We start from the raw sequence: 13,041 nt of genomic DNA on the forward strand, positions 1-13,041 counted from the left end.
TGTTTTCACAGCTCTTCTTTGACTCTAGCAGATTCTAAATAATCTTGTTCAGGAGCTCATTCTTGCCCTCCTCTCTCTAGGAATTTCTTGTGTTATCAGTGGGGTCAAATCAGAGCTTGACAGAAAATTTCTTCTTAAATATCCCCATGATTCCTTGTTAACCCTAAATAACTCTGACTGTAGATTAGCTCCATTCATAACTTCATTTTGGTCTCTCTGCCATGTTAGGAATCTCTTGGAAGATGGGGAAAATCAAAGGCTTCCAGAAAAAAGTAATTACAATAAAGTTCTCCCCAACCTTGTACCTATAGCAGCACTGACCCTTGATGATGCCTTCCAAAGTTCTCATAGGTGTCAGATGATGGAAAGTGCTTTAATGAAAAAAATTAACTATTAAAGCATATGTCTGTTTAAATGCATGCAAAGATCCTGTCTCTACACCATATCTTTACTCAACTCTTTTATTCAATTTCCCTTGGTCACAGTATGAAATTGTTTTGGCAAAAATATTCATGTTCAACAAACACACTAATTTTTTTTAAGTGTGTTGGGGTTTGAATCATGTCCCCCACAAAAGACATGCTCAAGTCCTAATCTGCATTCCTGAGGGTGTGAACCCATTTGTGAATAGGATCTTTGAAGATCCTACTTAGATGTGGCCAAATTGAATCAGGCTGGGCCTTGACCCATATAGTTGAAGTCCTTACAAGGAGAGGAAATCCAGACAGAAGAGACAACTGAGAAGGAGAAGTAGAAGCCAGAAGGAGATGCCATGTGATGGAGGCACAGATGCAAGCCAAGGAACCCCAGGATTGTGGCATGCCAGCTCCAGAATGCTTCCAACTTCTGGAGAAAGCATGGCCCATCCAGATCTTGATTTTGAACTTCTAGCCTCCAAAACAGCAAGACAACAATTCCCACTGATTAAGCCAAACCATTGTGTGATATTTGTCATTACGAGCCCTGACAAACTAAGACACAGTGTCTTTCATGTCTTCTTTATGTTCCCTGCCAAGACTGAATCCTTATTCCCGAAACATCTGCCTTGTCTTCAGGAACTCTGTAGGAGGTGCTGAGCCTCAGGGGTCCTCAGCTCCCAGGGGCCAGCATTTTTTGGTGCAGTACTCAGGGCTCCATGTCCTGAAAAGAAAGAGCAGACGGCATCCCTCTCGGTCCACAAAGTACAGGTTATGGGAACAGATGACCTTGAAGCCATTGGAAGAGGTGACGGCCCCTGGCATGGGTGCAAAGGCTGACCTGAAGCCTGGGTGGGGTACAAGAAAAGAGCAGGAATCTGAAAAGTATAGAGGAGAAAGAGAAGGAGGAAGAGAGAAAAAATAAAGAAAAACATGCACTTCAAAGGCAAACAGACATGGGTCCCAGTCCTGGCTCAATGCACTGTTATCTGTGTCTTCACTGGGATAATAATGCATGTTTGCAAAGTTGTTGCAAGGATTATAGAATATTACAATAGGTGCTCTATAATGAGTAGTTCTTATCAAAGCTATTAAGCCCAAGTAGGTACAGAGGGACTTATGATGTTGACAGAGATTACCTTTGCTGCTAGATATTGGCATATCTTTATTTAACTATACTCCCAACCTCTTGAAAAGCAGCAGGTGTTTATTAAGCAAGAACACAGGAAGAAAGAGTCCTGTTTCCCCACCAAATCCCTACCCTCGTATCAGACTACTCCTAGATTGGTGTCTTGGATTTCCTTTCTTGCCTTTCTTTGATTTTTGCAGTTAGGCATATAGGTGACAGGCAACTGAACATCAGGCCAAAAGAGTTATAGGGAACATTTTTCCAAGGGGGAGGGAAAATACTCTTAGCAAGTGTCAAGATTTAATTTGACCAGGTCTCCCCCATACAGCCCCTGATCCTGAGTTTCTTCACATAAAAGACATTTTGGGCAATTTATGAGTCAGCCGTTATCCATTATTTTTTCTGAGATGAGTTTCCCAAGACAGGAAAAGTTCTTTATATGTTCATGGCGTGGAGCTGAATGCTTCATCTCCTTTCATCCTCACGCAATCCTTGGAAGTAAGTATTAATTACTTCCACTGAACTGACAGAGAAACTAATAAATGGAGATATGAAGTAACTTGTCCAAGCCAAATCAGACAGCTTGTTTGTGGGAACTGACATCACTGAGTGTCTACCCAGCATCATATCAATTATTATGATTACTAGTAGTGACTACCATTTTTGAACACTGTGCTAAGTATTAATACACTTTATGTGTATTATCTCATTTATCCTCTCCTACAGGGGCACAAAGAGTTGTGTCCAAGATCATGCAGCTAAAACTTGGTGGAACCAGGATTTAAACCCATATCTAACCTCAAACTTTCTGCCTTTAACATCAATGGGTATGTGTGGTTAAGGTGAGTAGAATCTAAGTAACTTGTCTAGAACCAAACAGCTGGGAAGTAAGTGGTTGAGCTGGGCAAAACCCTAGCCCATGTTCTGGGAACTCCTTGATAGCAAGGATGCATATTCCTCTTGTATTCTAACACAGAGTTACAGTGCAATGATTATTTGTAAGCTCATTCATTTTCCCAGCATTATCCTTGCATTATTAAATCTGGGAAACTTATCAATACCTAGTGTAGGCAAGGGTACAGGGACACAGGGTTTCCCAGACATCACTACTGGGTTTCATGCCCTCTGTCTAGGGGCAATTTGCTAATATGTTTTGAATCCTTAAATATGTGCATGCCATATGACTCAACGGTTCCATTCCTTGGTATTTATCAGGAGATAATTGTGGATATTTGCAGATATTTACTTCCAAGAATGTTCACTGAAGTATCATTTTGAAAAAGCACAAATTAAGAAATAAACTCCATTTTTAATAATAAAGAATTAACTAAATTGTATATCCATACCATAGAATACAATTCAACTATTCAAACTGATGTTTTTGACTAATATACTAAGCCATATAACCAGACCCATAATTCATTAATTGAAAAAAAAATCCAGGTTAAAAAAATCCTTTTTCATTAAAAATGCATTCACATGCATTTATTTACACATAGAAGGACCAGAACACTACACTTATTTAAATCAATAGTATTTATCAACGGGCATTGCTATTATTGATAACTTTCATTTTGCTTTCCTTGTCCATCTATAGTTTCTAAAATTAGATTTGTGGCAAGAAAAAAGTTATTTTTTAAAAGAATAACTATAATATTAGCTCTGAACCTAAATTTAACTTAAACAATTTGGTTATCTGCTTTGCTTTCCTAGGCTGCTTAAGCAAATACTACAAAGTGGGTCAGGTTAAACAATGGGAATTTATTCATTCATGGTTTCAAGGCCAGAAAATATCCAAATCAAGGCATCATCAAGGCAGTGCTTTCTCCCCCAAGACTGTGGTGCCCTGGGGCTGGCTGCTGCTGATCCTTGGTTCCTCTGTCACATGGAAAGGCACATGGTGGCATCTCCTGGTATCTCCCTTCTAGGTTTCCTTGATTTCAGCTTCTTCCTTCCTGTGGCTTTTCTCTCCCTCTGTCTCCAGTAATAAGATTAAGACCTATACTAATTGAGGTGGGCCACACCTTAAGTAGTCTCATCAAAATGGGCTCACGCCCACAGGAGTGGAATGGACTAAATTTAAGAACATGTTTTGCCAGGGTACATACAGCTTCAAGCCAGCACAGTGTCCATAGTATTGAAGGGAGTATAAGGACGATAATAACAAAAATTCACTCACATTCCAGCTTCAGAAAAGTGGGTTCCATTTTTTGTTTAATACATTGTCCATGGGAGTAGTCTGGACAGGAAACATCTACAGAGGCTCTGCTTCTCCAGATAATATTTTGCAAAAAAAAAAAAAAAAAAAAAAAAAAAATTAAAAGCTGGACATTTCTTAAATAGTTGACTCAAACTCTCTACTGAGTTTGCCCTTGATGTCTGGCAAAATTTCTATACAAAACAAACCAAGGAGAGTGGTGGGGGTTGAATCATGTCCCCCATAAAAGACATGTCCTTGTCTTAATTTGTGTTCCTGTGGGTGTAAACCCATTTGTAAATAGGACCTGTGAAGATGTTATTATTAGTTAAGATGTGGATTCATTTGTGAACAGGGTCTGCAAAGATACTATGTAGATGAGGTGAAATTGAATAATGGTAGGCCTTAATCCATATGACTGGAGCAGAGAAAATTTGGTGAGTCAGCCAGAGAAAGCCACGGGAGTAGTCCAAGGAGACAGATTGTCCTGTGCTGGAGGCAGAGTTGCAAGCCAAGGAACCTCAAGGATTGTGGCAAGCCAGCACTGGAATGCTACAGACTCTTGGAGAAAGCATGGCCCATCATAACCTTGATTTTGAACTTCTAGCCTCCAAAACTGTGAGATAATAAATTCGCTTCAACCCCATTGTGCGGTATTTGAGATAGAAGCCATGGCAATCCAAGACCAGAGTAGTGTGCTGGTTTAGGGGCTCTAGGAGGTCAAGGTTAGCAGAGAGTCCTCATACCACTCCTTTGAACTCACAATTTCTTAATTGCAGAAGCCTTTACTGGGGAAGATAGAAACAATGTTGAAAGAGCTTATTCAAAGGGAAGAGAAGACAGCAGCTCTGCTTCCAATCCTTCTTACTTGAGGAAAGTGGCAAAGAGTGGGGACCCAAGCAAAACAGGACTCCCTCAGAAAGTGATTTAGACCAGGCTCTGCCTGTCAGCACTGGCCACCCAGTCTGCAGCGGGCACTCAGGGGATTTTTGGACTTGCTCCCTCACTCAGGCTCCAACGCAGGCGACTTGGCCCCATGGTCCTTGTGGCATGGTGGCCTCTCTGTCCACGGAGGTGCCTGTAGTCCATCTAACTTCTATGCCCAGTGAAGAAGACTACATGCAGAATTCCCTGGGTGTGGGATCTATCCCTTCCTTCTGTTCCCAGATTTCTGGGGAAAATTCTGGATGGCCCTCTGTGCCAGTTTGGAGATACTATGTCCCCTAGAAAAAGCCATGTTCTTTAATGCAATCTTGTAGGAGCAGATGTATTCCGTCTTGATTAGGTTGGAACTTTGGATTAGATTGTTTCCATGGAGATGTGATCCACCCAACTGTAGGTGATAACTCTGATTAGATTATTTCCACAGAGTTGTGGCCCCACCCATTCAGCATGAGTCTTGATTGGTTTACTGGAGTCCTAGAAAAGCTCAGACAGAAGGAGCCCAGTGCTACAGCTGAGAGAGATATTTTGGAAACGGGTGTTGAAAGCAGAATTTGCTGATGCCGATGCTTACAAATCCTTGGGGATGCAGACAGAAGGATGTTTAGCTAAGAGATGAAGCCCAGAGTTTGCCACGAGATATGCTAAGAAAGGATCCCCAGGTGCTTAGAGAGAAACACCCTGGGACAAAGAACCAAGAATGCAAAGAATCTGAGAGAGGAGCTGGAACAAAACCTGGGATCAGCAGATGCCAGTCATGTGCCTTCCCAGCTAACAGGTTTTCCGGACACCAACGACCATTCTTCAGTAAAGGTATACTTGTGTTGATGCCTTAATTTGGGCATTTCGGACTGTAAATTTGTAACCAAATATACCCACTTTATAAAAGCCAATCCATTTCTGGTATTTTGCATAATGTCAGCATTAGCAAACCAGAACACCCTCTTTATGCCCCAAAACACCCTTCCAGGCCAAACTAGAAGCAACTAAAACATTTCCAGAAATGATGGAAGTGCTTGTCTGTGCTCACCTTTTTTTAAATGAAATTTTATTGAGATATATTCACATAACATATAATCCTTCAAAGTGTACAATCTGTTGTTCATAGTTGTGCACTGATCACCACAATCAATCTTTGAACATTTTCATTACTCCAAAAAACAAAGTAAAAATTAGAATAAAAAAGAATATCCAAAACTTTCCATTCCCCTCCTCCCCCCATTGTTTATTTAATTTTTTTCCCATACTCATTCATTTTTTAACTTTATCAAAAAATTAAAAAAAAACAATAAAACATTTCAAGCAAGACCAAAACACAGGAATAAGAAAAAACAAATAACCTAAAATAACTACATTGCTTCCAACATATTCCTAACCTACCCCAAGAAAATAGACTGTAACCCAACAAAGGAATAAGAAAAACAAATAACCTAAAATAACTACATTTCTGTGAACTTGTTCCTGCCATACGCCCCAGAAATTAACAAACCATAGTCATCCCTGAGCATTCCCAGAAGATTGTTTACCCTCCGTAACTTAACTGTTCTTATTAGATTATCATTCCCCCTTCACTATTTGCTGTCTGTTGCTAGGTCTCCTACATTCTACAAGATAAACCATTTATTTTACAGTTTTCACAGTGTTTACGTTAGTGGTAACATACAATATTTCTCTTTTTATGCCTGGCTTATTTCGTTCAGCATTATGTCTTCAAGGTTCATCCATGTTGTCATATGTTTCACGACATCATTCCTTCCTACTGCCAAGTAGGATTCCATTGTGTGTCTATACCACATTTTGTTTATCCACTCATCTGTTGAAGGACATTTGAGTTGTTTCCATCTCTTGGCAATTGTGAATATTGTTGCTATGAACACTGGTGTGCAAATGTCTCTTCGTGTCACTGCTTTCACATTTTCTGGGTATATACCAAGAAGTGCAATTGCTGGATCGAAGGGTAACTACATCTAATTTTCTGAGGAACAGCCAACTGTCTTCCAGATTGGCTGTACCACTGTACAGTCCCACCACCGATGAATAAGAGTTCCAATTTCTCCACATCCTCTCCAGCATTTGTAGTTTCCTGTTTGTTTAACGGCATATGCTCACCTTTTACGATCAGGTTGACTATATTTAATTTGTCCTATATCTCCTTCGTCAAGCCTCTGGTCTCCAAGGATGCATCCTCTTCCTGGGCTGTCCCTGCCCACTTCATACTTTTATACTGGGGCTTTCTAAAGTGAAGACTTCCTGTTTTTATCTATTCTGAAGATGATCGGTAGGGATGGAGACTGTCAACCTCACCCTAGACCTCATGATTGGAGCCTTAGACTTTCTTAGATAGTGCATTTATTTATTTTTAATCTATTTATTCATTTCTGATCTGGTTCTCCAAAGCATGTAAGGCAGTTTCAAAACACTCCAATCCACTCATGAGTAGACTGGAATATTTCGAGATGTAATTGAAGCCTCTGGCTGTGAGATTACCTGGTTCCATTTACCCATGAGATGCACCCCCCTTTTCAACTGGGAGCTCCTTGGCATCTGAGGCACTGTGGTGCAGGGGGAGCCTGGTATAGAATAGGTGCTCTCTAGGTATTTGTTGGCCATTGCTGAGTGGATTCAGCCACAGTGGTAAAATGAGATAAAATCACTCCCCTTAGCCTTTCTCCAAGGAGGGTGCTGCAGCTTAAAGAGCACGTCTGCAACAGTTCTTGCAGCTTCTGGTGAGGAACAGTTGGTGTCATTGTACCCATTTCAGAAATAAGGAATCAAGGCCCTGAGAGCTTGGGCCTTTCCCCAAGGTACTCAGCAGAGCTGGAAATAGAGCCCAGTATCCTCTATCCTCACACTCTATCAAGAGTGACTTTGCCTCCAAGATGGACACATCCTGCCCAGGCTCAGCTGGATCGTGAACTCCCAGGGGGCAAACCAGGAAGCTCACTGGGACTTCGAGTGCGGGCCTGGTGGTGCTAGGCTGAAAATGGTCCCCCAAAGATAGCAGGTCTTAATCCCTGGATTCTGTATATGTTACTTTATATGGGTAAAGGATTTGCAGTTGTGATTAAGTTAAGGATTTTGAGACAGGGAGATTATCCTGCATTAGGCTGGGCCCTAAATTCAGTCACATATATCCTTATAAGGCAGAAGCAGAGGAAGATGTAACAGACAGAAGAGGAGGAGGCCATGTGAGCACAGTGGCCGAGATGGGAGTGATGCGGCCACAAGTTAAGGTGTGCTGGCAGCCACCAGAAGCAGGAAGAGGCAAAGAACGGGTTCTTCCTTAGAGCCTCTGGAGATAGTGTGGCCCTGCCGACATCTTAATTTGGCCCAGTGATACTCATTTTGGACTTTTGGCCTCTAGAGGTGTGAGAGATTAAATATCTGTTGTTTTAAGCCTCTCAGTTTGTGGTAACCTGTTACATTAGCCATAGGAAACGAAGAGCCAAGGGGATATAGGCGCCATAAAAGGAGTATTTCTCCACAGGGCAGAAACTGTGGACTATTTACGCAGAAGCATTCCCAATTCCCCTTTTGTAAGTGGTGTGCATGCAGGTGCATGTGTTTAGGAATTTTAGGGCTGCATAAGCCCATGAGAGATTTTAAAAGTCTAGAGGGACATTTCAGAATGACAGAGGTTCAAGTCACTAGCAAGAGAGAAAAGTTTTCCATTTTTATATATCTAATAACTAACCTCAAAATACACAAAGTGAGTTAGAACTAAAAGGAGAAATGTAAGTTTCAGAAAACTTCTTTTAGCAATGCATAGAACAATCTGACCAAAAAAGCAATCAGTAAGGATATAGATTTTTTTTTTTGAGTTAAAACTCTCATAATATATCACCAATTTAACCTTTTAAAAAGTACAATTCAGTGGGTTTCCTTTTATTTACAATGTTGTGCAGTCATTTTCACTACCCAATGAAGGACATTTTCTTTGTATGAATCACATTTTCTAGCTTCTGTGCATTGATGATTTAACATCTATTGGTGGTCCCAGGTGGCCAAGCCCACCTGTGTATCTGTTTCTCCTAGATAATTCTGATCCCAGTTGCCAGAGCGCCACTTTCAACTATGCCCAGTCAATCCCGACCTAGCATGCTCCTGCCCCACCCTTGCATGCTTCCCACAGAAACAATAGAGACACTCTCTTAGTCCCACTTGCCCTCTCTGCCTGTGACTGACCCTTGTGTTTTCCCTGCATGGCCCTGCATGGCATAGTGCTCTCTCTGCAGGGAACTGTGAGTGCAATACATCTTTCAAAGTCTTCCAGTCTCTTTCCCTCTTCACCTGCATCTGGCCTGACCATATCTCACACAGGTGATATAAACAAAACACTCTTCACCCCCAAAAGAAAAATCCATACTCATTAACCACGCATGTCCTATTCTTTCTCTCTCCAGACCTTGGCAACTACTAGACTATTTTCTGTCTCTATGGATGTGCCTGTTCTGGACATTTCATATAAATGAAATCATACAATATGTGGCCATACAATATGTATATGGCATCTTTCACTTAGTGTGTTTTCAAGGTTCATTCATGTTGCAGCATGTATTAGTATTTCCTTATTTTTTTATGGCTGAATAATATTCTATTGCAAGGATATCCCACATTTTGATTTGTAGCGGGTGTAAAGTGATATTTCACTTTTTATTTTTTACTTTTTATTTTGAAATAATTTCAAAATTACAGGCAAGTTGCAACAATAATACAAACCAGCCGTGAGAGTTTAGGGTCTTCTCAAGTTTTTTCTGAGCATTTATAGAGCCCTGGGCATGCAGGTGGTCTTCTAGATTCCCAGGAATATGTTAGATAATTTCAAAGCCTTTTTTATTCAAAGCATCTCATTCCCCAGCCTTTCCCCCAAAGCTTTTTGATTAGTCTATTGTTTGCCTCAACTGGTACCCATTGCCTTAAGCAGCAGGGACCAATACATTTGCTTGGAAATATTTTTGACTAAGTTCCCGTGGGTAGCCACCTCACTATTGGGAGACTTCAGATTTAGGTGAGATAAAGGCAAGCTCTTTGAGCTGGTCCTTCAAGGAGCCACCAGACAGGTCAAAATGACAATTCTTTGTAAATGAGACCTGTTCTGTATCCTCAGGTACCTGTACCTATACCAGGAATGCAGGCTGTCGTCTTCAAGGTCACCGTCAAACTGGGGTGCAGGGGATGAGAATAGGGTAAGTTAACATGCCACAAACCTCTGTTTTTAATGAGATTCCGCCAGTTTTTCTTGAACAAGAATTCCCCTAGTTGCTGCAAGCTTTTGGTTAGTTTTCAGAGTTCAAAAAATTGATTTTGCCAGTTTAAGAGTTTCATTGTTTTATGGAGGGTTGGACTTTTGAAGTTCCTTACTTCTCCATTTCACTGATGTGTGAATATAAGATATGCATAATTAGAACAACAAATGAACTAATGGATGTACTATATAGGATACTGCATCTATAAAACTTCAGAAATCACTTTCTTTTCAAGTGCATATGGAGCATTTATAAAAACGGAACATCTGTTGGGCCATAAAGCAAGTCTCAACAAATTTCAGAGTATTGGTATAATACATTTCAGAATAGAAATGTATGTTTTCCAACAATAATGGAATTAAAGCAGGACTTAGTAACAAAAAGACAATTAGAATCTTTAGCCAGTTGCTAAAGATGGACAACAAAGTTTCCTGGTGCTCTGGTTATGCTCACGTTCGAGTCACCAGATGTCATGGTTGAAAGGTGGGTGTGTTAGAAATGTTCTAGTCTGAACTCCTCGGCTTTTACAGGGGACACTGAAGGCCAAAGGTCACACAGAGAGCTCTTGGCTGAGCTGGGTCTACTTCACAGTTCTCTGGATAAGTGCTCAAATTGTCATGGTCGGGGGGAATCTTTGCAAAGGCAAGAACTTCGGCTTTCAGAGGTGAGCAGAAAAAGGCCTCTTCTAATTTCTTCCCTTCTTGTGGCAAATGTGACAAAATGTTAAAAATCAATAAATCTGGGTGAAAGGTATAAGGGGCTGCTTTTTGCTATTTTTGTAATTTTCTAAGTTTACAATTATTTGAAAATGAAACACTAAAAAATGGTTGTTTTGGAAAGTTGAGTTTTGCATAAAATAATTTTATATAATAATTGAATGCAGAGAATTTATATTTATGTAGGAACCAATAAATTCACAAACTTTTCTGTTTAAGTTCATACCCACAGCAATGATTTTTTTTTTTTTTTTTTAAGAAAAATTTAAAGCCCCTTTTTGAAAGACCTGGTAGATCATTCAGAAGTAACTAAATGCAAGGGGTCAGTGGTACAGAAGGCAAGATGGGGGTCATGGTGCAACTTTCTTTAAGGGCTGATAAGATCACTTCAGATAAACTTGCTTCTTTTTTGACAGCCTTCTATTTCTTCCATTTACCAATAATCCTTTAGAAAGCTTGAGAAGCAGGAAATGAGGCCTGCTTGGAGTCATGAGATTAATTATGGTCCATAAAAGGAGAGTGGGCCATACCAGGTACTTTTTCTGAGCAATTTTCCTCATTTACTATTGTGTTTCATTTCCAGAAAGCATATTTCGAAATAACTGAAATTGGGAAGCATCTTACAATGACTTGGTCAAATGATGATTGCAATTATAGTTGTCACTGACTTCACATGTGCATCAAAACTCAAAGAGGTGCCAGTGGATTGGCAAACAATCCTGAGGACAATAGTGGAGCATTCAAAGTGCTGTATCTGTGTTTTTGAAAGCACAGAAGATGATAGTGTGTAGAGGACAAACATCTATGTCACTGCATCACCAGGTGTCTCAGAAAAGTGAGATTCTGATTATTTTAGGAATTAACAAATTTACTTCAATTATATTTCTCTTTTTAAGTTTGCCCAGAAATGATACATGATGAAAACCCAAGTCTCTAAGACTCCTTTCAAGTATAAAATGCAATGTCTAAATTACATAGTTGTGTCAGCTTTAAAGGCCAAGATTTGTTCTTTCAGAGTGCTGCAAAATAAGTTGTATTTAAAAATCTATGGTGTTTTAGATATGAGGAAATACAGTATTATAATACCTTAGAAAGTGGAGGATAAGCTTGGGCTACAGAAAGACCATTCCACTAATAAGGATTAATGAGTGAATAATACAGGGTCATCTGAAGAGCTCAACAGTTTTATTTTTTCTATTAACCAATAAAAAATTACTTTGGCCTCTTTAAGAGGTCACATGAAGCGAAGCTCGGGAGTCAGAAGAGCACTTGTGACTTGAATGAGATCAAATAAGGATCATCTGAAGTCATTCTGGCTTTGTTTTCTAACAGCTTTTATTTTTTCTAATGACTAGTAAACTAAAAACGGAGACTGATAATCAGAGATCTACCATTTCCCAAGGAAAAAGCTTTGAATATTATCTGATAATATTTATATTTCTATAAATCATGGTAATAGAATGTTTTAAAGATGAAATAATCAGATATAACAATGGTCAGGAAGCTGAGCGTATCAGTCTATGAACTAATCATGACCTTCAGTATATTTAACATACACCTACAGTCTTTCATTATTTTCTCTGACCCTTCATCGAATTGTTTTTAACCCATAAAACCTCCAGGATCTTCTGACCCATGGAATCAACAGTATACATGGATTGTCTCTTTGGACTAGGAGGAAACTACTTAGCTTCCCCATGTTTGTTGGAGTAGTGATCTAATGTGGACACATGAGACTTTTACAAGTGTGTGTTTGTTAATGGTTAACTATTATTATAATTCATTAAGATCATCTCTAAGAATCCTTTGATCCTGGAAACAGTACAGTTATGATATAGTTCATGTTTACTAGGCACTTTTTCCCCCAGGTTATGTTAGCTGCTTTGAATTCTCATTTCATCTTTACAAAATTAAGGAGGTAGTACTGGCAGATGCCTTAACTTCTGACCCAATGATCATTGCTATTGTGCCTTTCCTCTCTCAACAACTCTTCACCTTCTGTCTTGCTAAAACAACTCTAATTTCATAGAATGAGACTGTGCCAAGCTGAGCAGACGAATCTTGACTGGTCTAAACAAATCACGACAATCTTGTTCCTCTTTGCTTAGCTATCCATGCTTCCTTTGCAACTAGGATTGGCCATATGACCAAATTCAGGCAATGAAATGTTAAGGGTTAACCGGGGTTTTAGGAAAATTTCCAGCGTGAGTTTTCTTGTCCTCTTTCTTCAACCCAGGTCTGTCGTAATGCCAATGTCATCTATTGAAATAGGGAAAGGGCTTGAATTTGGGAGCCCGACACAACTGGCTATTAATCTTGATTTTTATTCCTGAGCAATCCTCTACAAATTACTTATCTCTGTGGAGCCTCCATTTCCTCACTTGTAAAGCAGGGA

The sequence above is a fragment of the Choloepus didactylus genome, chromosome 11, assembly GCF_015220235.1.
Source record: "Choloepus didactylus isolate mChoDid1 chromosome 11, mChoDid1.pri, whole genome shotgun sequence".
Classification (NCBI taxonomy): Eukaryota; Metazoa; Chordata; class Mammalia; order Pilosa; family Megalonychidae; genus Choloepus; species Choloepus didactylus.